This window comes from Scomber scombrus, chromosome 19 (assembly GCF_963691925.1).
Source record: "Scomber scombrus chromosome 19, fScoSco1.1, whole genome shotgun sequence".
NCBI lineage: Eukaryota > Metazoa > Chordata > Actinopteri > Scombriformes > Scombridae > Scomber > Scomber scombrus.
This window is the reverse complement of record NC_084988.1, coordinates 7,654,109-7,662,578: the sequence shown is the minus strand read 5'-3', so window position 1 is coordinate 7,662,578 and position 8,470 is coordinate 7,654,109.

The window sequence follows — 8,470 nt, the reverse complement described above, 5'->3', positions numbered from 1 at the left end:
TTTTAAAATATGTGTTCTTTTATTTTAACTTTGTATGTGTATAAGGAACATCCCACCTTTTAAATTGTTATGTTTAAGTCAATATATTAATTTATATATTTACATTTCCAGTTAGTAAATTCATTTCATTTGCATTAAGGCTTTGCACCGGACAGGCCAAAATGTTTCCTTTTGTGCCAATTGCGCGCAGCCAGTATATATTTTTAGGAGCATTATATGATAAAGAAATGAACTGCTATGTCTCAACCTTCACATAATTACATTGCAGTGGCAAAGTTTGTAGAGCAATATCTTAAAAGGGGGATTATTCCTAACTTAACTGCCTCCGCATACATGGAAACCCCCACTTGGAAACGATAAGAAAGATTTGTTGCTTCCCGACACGAGAAACAAACACACGCCATAACTTTGCGCCTCCACTCTCTCCCCATTTGACATATGCTTTGGGTTTTCTCGTGTCATATTTTAAAAAGGCCACGGTGCATGACTGACCCTCATCTCTGAGCAACCTAAAGGGATCAGCGTGCGTGTAGACATCAAACGGTGCTCCTGTACAGCCGTGCAATTAGGAATATTGTTGAAAACCTCTGCTGACATTAAACACCGAAGCGACTCTGAGGGGCCAAAATGTACACAAAGTATTCCTCAGTATTTGTTTCAGCACGCACAGCTCTGTGGGCTGGATACTGGAGAGGGGGAGGTGGGGGTGATGGAGTGCTAGAGACGTGCTATACCTACATTTTTTGTTTAGTTTTTCCACCTTTTACATGATGGCTTAAAATCTCTGATATTATACAGATTAAAAAATTAAAGGCGCAAAATAACGCTTTTATGGATATATTTGCTGTTTACACTAGAGTTATTTGCCTTATGACGACCGAATGGGGGTCTTAGTTGACTCCTTTTAAAACAAATATATATACCACTTTATCACCGCTGTTGCCCCCCACCTGCCCACCCTGCTCAGCTCCCAGGCCACTAATGCGTCAAGGATAATGTTTACCGCGGGGAAACGTGCTCAACTTGTTTCCACTGAGGTGCCTCTGGTGGCTAAAATAACAAAAGGTCAGTTGTTGGGGGGGGGATCAAAGGTCTCTGCAAACTGCTCCATCTTTAGCCCTTTTAGACTAAACGGACCCCTCTCATCCTCCTTTTTCTCTAATAAAACACATCATGCACAGTGGATTACGTGCCCGTCCACCTGAGGAGACATTACGCTGCAGACGCAGAGGGTGCCATCGCCCATTTTATGCGTGTTTATCCGATTAATGACATCATAAGAGACTGGAAGATATTAACAGGATATCGCTGGCTGAAAGAAATAATTGCAGTTTATTGAAAGCATTGTTCAAATTTCCCATCCAGTCAGACAGATTATGTTATTATTAAATTCAGAGAAAGAATTGAAAATGATTCGATCATATTACTATTAATATTATTATTATTATTGTTATTATTAGCATATTATCACGAAAAGATACTACTAATAATAATAAAGTCACTTATTTGCAAATTGAAGGGGGTTAGGAGAGGGAGGTGTTAAAGTGGGTTAAAGAAGTATCATATGCTTATCATTATCCCGTCAGCACACTGTGTGTTGGCCTTGCCAATGGGCTGTAATGTATTCTAGAGGTTATCTGTAATAAATACGTATTTAGGCTGCAGACCTTCACTCCATTTTTTTTGTTACTTGTCGGACCCGAAGCGCTACTTTTGCTAACAGGCTTCCACGCATGATTTGCAGACTCTACATGCCTGTCACATGCCTGTACAGTCCACACGCCAAAAAAAAAAAATCGTCCATGTCGAATTGAATTGTTCAAACCGCCTGTTGAGGCACAGCATCACTTGTCAAACAAATTGTGGAGCCGTGTGATGGACCAAGGGCCTGCGGGAGACAGCACACCGAATATTAGTTTCCTCCTCTCCTCTTATTGTCCTCAGATTTGATGGAGATAATGCTCATTCGTGTGCACATAATCTACTGAATCTCCACATAATCTGAGTGAGTGGGTTTGATCATGAAAGTCTTACATTTTAGCCAGTGCTGAAGTCGGTTACATATTATTTTTGCATAAGGAGAATTAAAATGAAAGTACATTTATATACAGAATTGATGAAATAAATTAAACAACATTATTGGTCTTTAAAATGCATTTCTTGTTAATTCCTGCAGGATGTATAGCTAATGGATTTCCTAGTCTGAATATTGCGCACAGGTCTGGTGTGTGTCCGGAGTCCTTTAGTGTTTACATGCAACATTTTGCAAAACACACTCCCATTGTGTCTCGATAATCTGTGATTTAACGCTTGAAAAACATTTTTATAAATACCCTTTTTTTTGCACTTCCTCCAGCTTGTTTTCTACATCTGTTTTTTTCTCTCCTTCAGAAAGTTGGACAACACATTACAAACTGCTCAAATGCTGTTGCACTTCTTTAATGCACGCCATCCAATTTCGTTTTGACATACAATATCTGAATAAACCTGAAACAGCATCATAGTTTATTTCAATGATTCCAAAATCGGACGACTTTGTATTAATGTTTATTATTTGTTTCTCCTGCTCACAGATCCGTCCCTTTATTTACCTTTGTGGAGTCTATTCAGAAAACAGGAGTTCTTGTCTCAGCTGGGTCGTGAAGCAGCTACAGTATAACACCGCTGTCTGGATGGAGGTCTGCACTTGTACCTATTTACCTCAGAGTGTCTGCTTTGGTCATAGTTGTTTTCACGGGTACAAAGTCCTTATTGACTCAAGATGATGGAAGATATTTATGTGTTGCTTCTTGGCCTTTTCTCAGATGTTTCTGCGCCATTAAAGGAGAGGGTCATAATTTTTCAAGTCTGTCTTATACCAGTAAGCCAGGTGGCCATGTGAGCGCTGAAACAGGTTTTGTTCGCAGTGATCATTCCTCCTGTTCATACTGACTAGTAGAGGGTCCCAAATGTGTTATGTGTGGCCCTCGTTTCGAGAAAAATGTATTTAAAAGATTACCTGACGCTCATGTGAGGCTTCAACTGTCTGTGGATATTTTCCACAGTTACAGTCCTTTTATTTAAAAATTCCCTCTTTGTGTTTCCTCTACACTGTTTTTCTGTTGAGCTGCGGTGGAAATATAGCAACAAAAAGAGGGACTTTGGCACTAAAACGACAGTAAGAGGCTTGTTAATTTTGTCCCCACATCACTTATACTGAAAGTGTATTATGAAGGGATGTATTAATGGCCAGTATGAACTGGAGGAATGATTATAGCAAGAAAAACATGTGTCAGTATGGGCACCAGACTGTGGTTTTAGGACTAGTTGAAAAATTGTGAAGCTCTCCTTTAAGGTGATGTTCCTCCCATGGAAAAGATACTGATGCCAGAAAATAAAATGATCATAATGTCAGGCGCTGACAGTCATCACCAGGTAAACATGTGAGCTGCGCATCATTAAAATGTAAAATAATGGAGGAAAAATCATTTTTTTCTTCTAGCGATCACTTCTCACTCCCATAAATAACATAATTATGGAAACCCCCCACCCATTTCCTTCCAAATATTAAGAATCATGTTCACATGTTTTATGGAAAAGTTCCTGATCTTGTTATAATGACAAGAAGAAGAAAAAAGACATGAATTATATATTTTAGCGCCTCCAATCTTGCCTTTCCTTCATGCAGACAAATTGTATTTGGTGGCACAAAACTGCACAGATCCTACTCACTCCGTTTATACTTTAGGTTTGAAAAACAGCTCTGATGGCACAGCCACTCCCACCTCAGCTATCCTTCTTCATGTGTGAACAAAGTTTAAACACCTTTTTGTTTTTAATTTTCAACAAGTGAGGACATGATGAACTTTTTTTCTCCTCTCAGCAGTTACTGTCACCACTAACAGAGAGATGAAATCCAGCACTGCATGAGAAAATGAAAATACCTGGGACTTTTTTACACCAAATAAAATATCAAACAGCTCCAAGAATTGCTGATTGTTGCAGGATTTCGATTAATCCCGATCGAAAATGTGTAAAGGTAAGTTTGTCTGTAAATTGCACAACTCATTCATATTCCCCGTTTGTCTTCAGTTGAGTTTAGTTCAATGTTGCGGTGAATAAAACGTGGGTTATAGGTTTATTGGATCCATTAAAACAATCCAATATCACACGTAATCAATAGAAAATGGATTTCCTCTCATAGTTTCCTATATTTTTCGTCATGAATATTGATCCCATTAGAATAATCTCTACTCTTCAATCAAAATCCTTGAAAAACTCGCACCAGTAACCGAATTAATACAAAAAAATAAAGACAGTGTTACTTCCTAATTTTTCGTGTAAAATCATTTCATCCCTGAATGATCCTCTCAGTATCGAAACGTCATGTTGTGAAATGATTCTTGGATTTATTATTATGATTTGCTTTTATAATCAGCACCTGTCAAACGCATTTATCCTCTGTAAAAATGATAAGAGGCAGTGGACTCCTCTTCCTCCATTATACATCAACCACCATCATGTTTTACCCAACAGGCTAACACGTCATGTATCCTGTTAATACAGAAACAGGTGACAAATATTATTATTATTTTGTTTTCCTAAAGAAGTATAAGCAAGCAAAGACCTCTTTTGTTGCTATAGTGGTTTAATCAATACGATTACATCCGTATCTGAATCATTCTGAGCTGCGGAAATCTACTTATTTACACACCTAGTCGATAGATTTTGAAATCCATCACCAACAGCGCGCAATTAAAGTGCATAAAAAGTGCTGAATATTAAAATAAATAAATTTAATAAAGTTATTTATGATATTGTCAATAGCATTAACGAGAAAAAACAGTAATTATAACTAGTTATTTTGTTGAATATCATATTTTAAAACTATTATTATTATTATTATCATTATTATTATTATTATTATTACTACTACTACTACTAGACTGTATTTTCCATGCAGTGATGTGGTTTTGTAGTAATCATCTCCATCCGCGTCAAATTCATTGCAACCTGACTTCAAACACCGTTTTGTATAAATGGGCCTGAACTTCAAAAAACTTCAAAAGTCATCTTCTATCAAGAGACAGGTGACTGGAATTGGATTGACTGTAATCCTACCACTGATTCCTCTTTGTGGTCCCAAACAGGAAAAAAAAAAAAAAAAAAAACACAGGCTACATCCTGTACTGTTGCAGCAGGGCAGAGTTTCTTATCTGCAAAGCCGCGGTGCTGCTCAAATTCTCCACAGAGAGAGAGAGAGAGAGAGCTGCAGAGGGGTGAATAAATGTTCCCAGTAGGATCCTGCGGGAAATCCAAGTCACCACTAACAGGTTATTATGGGGACGCGCAGTGATTTCTTGCTTCACAAAGAGGTTGGAGGTCTGTCATCTCATACCAACTGTCCCCAAACGGACTGACGTCTGCAATAAGATACACACATGTGAAGAGTTATTGTGTGTGTGTGTGTGTGTGTGTGTGTGTGTGTGTGTGTGTGTGTGTGTGTGTGTGTGTGTGTGTGTGTGTGTGTGTGTGTGTGTGTGTGTGTGTGTGTGTGTGTGTGTGTGTGTAGGTTCAAGGCCCAGCAGCAGTTTGTCACCCAAAAGTTCCACTAATTTACTTTATGAAGGCGCAGAGCTGTTTGATACAAACAAGATAAGACTATATGGAGATTTAATGTGTGGAGGCTGCTGCTTTTTTGGTGGGAATGCCATCGCTTGGGCGCCTTTAAAATAACCCGCACTGATGACTCTAACCTTTGCCGTCCAAACTGCGGTGACACCATTAAAGTCTTTCTGCAGGTTAGCACTTCTCCTGGGCTGAGTGGCCCGGTAACTTTAGTGCGGCCTTAATGAGGACGAACGCGGGTTAACGACGTATGTAGTCGTGTTTCAGAGGCCAGGCCTGGGTCTCAGCAGAGAGGGACAAAAAGAAACAATATTTACGACACTTTTAAGCATACATCACTTTGACATCTGTTCGTCTGGCACCTGGCATCCATTAGTATTAAATATTTCATTCCGCCCTAATTTGGAGCCCTCTTTGTCCCGAACCAAGGACACTGAAAAATGGAGAGCTCCACCTTTACTGCGCTTTTACGCGGCGTTTCCTTTGTGCAGGAAAGTGCAAATGGGGTGTTGATACAGACCACACCACCGTGTTATGCACTAGACCCGAGGAATCGTTGAGTCATACCTGGATTGCAGTTATATTAAATTTCCTCATCCATTAAGATCCAGAAACATTCCTGCAATTAGTCAGATTTTGGGCGCACAAGCGTTAGATTTTTACACAATGTTATTAGATTACTGAGTAGACTGAGTGTTCAATATCCTCATAAACAAACAGAGGCCGACAAGAGTCAGATGTATGTCAGTAGGAATTGTAACAAAGATAGGCTATTTTTTGCAGTTGAATTGTGTTCATGAAGCTTCCCGCCAGGAAAAACGATGTAGAGTAAATGTTAAGAATAATAGGAATAAAACACAGGAATGGTAGAAAGTTCTATATTTATCAGTCCTAACTTTTCACCTTTTTCTCTCCTTAGTAGCCCGGTAACCTGCAGGTGGTGTACTTCTTTCTGCTTTCATGGCGAAGTGAACAGTTCACTGCACTGAGGCCTCATTAATCCGCTCTGCATGCAGCATGGTGACACTCCAGCATGGGAATGAGGTGACGCTGCTGCGCTGGATTGTAAAGTTTAATAATTAGTTGCATGTTAGCGGGAATCTGAAGCAGCACATTTGGCAGAGGAACCAGGTACAGAGAGGTAGGTTGATTTTACCGGTTTGTGCATGTGGAGCAGATGCTTCCAGTGTCTGACACTCGGTTAAAAATCTATTGTCGTTATTACATGATGAGAAGAAGCAAGTATTTTCATTTTCTAAAGCCTTCCTGTGTGTCATTGTTGGTCACACTCTCTACGGAGGGTCAGTGATGGCTGCTGATTCAGTGCCAAGACAGACTCTGACCGCACAGCCCGGTTATTCCCAAATGCAGTGGCGCCATCTAGTGGACATTTATGACTCAAGAAATCTGTAAATGATACATGAACTACTGTATGCGTAAATATTTACCTTAGCAGCCACTGCTATGCACTACTACACAACATGGTATTTCAATAGTCTGTCGTCAAACAATTAAGGTTTATATATTTAATTCTGAAGCAAGTTCAGTAAAAAATCGCCAACAATGCATAGATATGTCTTTATTCCTTTATATCACCCTGCTACATACAGTACTGTGCAAGTGTTTAGATTCTTATCTGTTATGCAAAACCATCAGGGAGGTGTCTAGTTGCTCCTAAATTTGCTGTATGAAAAACAAAGCTGCTCACACTCAACCCTAGTACTTTCATTTAGGTTTATTGTTTTCTACACTCTACATGAAGTTAACTATTCATGTCATTATTTCCAATAGCATCCTCACTTTACTTTTAGGGCCTAAAACTTTTGCCTAGGGCTCTAAACTTAGGGCCTAAAACATCCATCCTACCTCACAATATTTATTATTTATCTATATTAGTTCATAAGAGGAAAACTATGCTTGTCTACAGCATTGAATTTCAGGCTGGTGTGCTGCCTTTAAAAAGAGCAGTATCTATTTATATTCTCCAGAACAAAGTAAGGAGAAAAAAAGCAAAAATCTCAACACACAGGTGATTTTCCTGAAAGTAATGTTTGTACCTGTGTACTTTGTTGTTAGAAACTATGTGTATTTGCATTTTTTCACTCCTAAATTGAATGATGATTTATTTTTTGTCCGTTAAATGTGCCTTTACTTTTTAAAATGCATAAACCTGGATGTAGGTTCTCCTGTGCAGTGTCTATCTAGTGAATGAGCCTGCTTTGAGTCTGTGCAGATCAGGTGATCAGTGAAACCTGCAGGACAGTGATAGTTTTCCCTCTTTCAACACTTCCACCAGTGACTTTAAGCAGCATTAAACACCAACTCCAACACCAGCATTAGGGGATTTCCATCCTGTGCAGCTTCAGACTGCCTGACATCCTTCTCACACATTAATCACCCTTTCATTTCAGTTCTGCTACCTCCTACATGCTGTTGATAATTAGGACCGGTAATGACAATTTTTGATCTCTTCTGCAAAACATTTCTGATGACCTGAAGTTTTGTTTTTGCTGTTTCTTTCTATTATCCTATTGTCTTTAGCCTAATTCAAATTGCCCCCTTGCTTTTAATGAAGACTAATAAATGGAGTGAAGACCATCCCATCTCTGCCAGGTTTAACATGCGTCCTGTAGAGGGCAACCAAGTATCACGCATAGCACATGTGTAACTACAAGAGTCTTCATCTGCCCTTGTGCTCCAAAGTAAGACATTTTTGGTTTAAGAAGTACCTGAAAACATGTAAAAGACAAAATGATCATTGCTGTGTTCTCAAAAATGATTTATCTAAACTTACTCTTTTTTTCAGGTCAGTCAAATATGTCACTAAGTTAGAGGTGCCCATTGTCAGTGTCTCTCTTCTGAC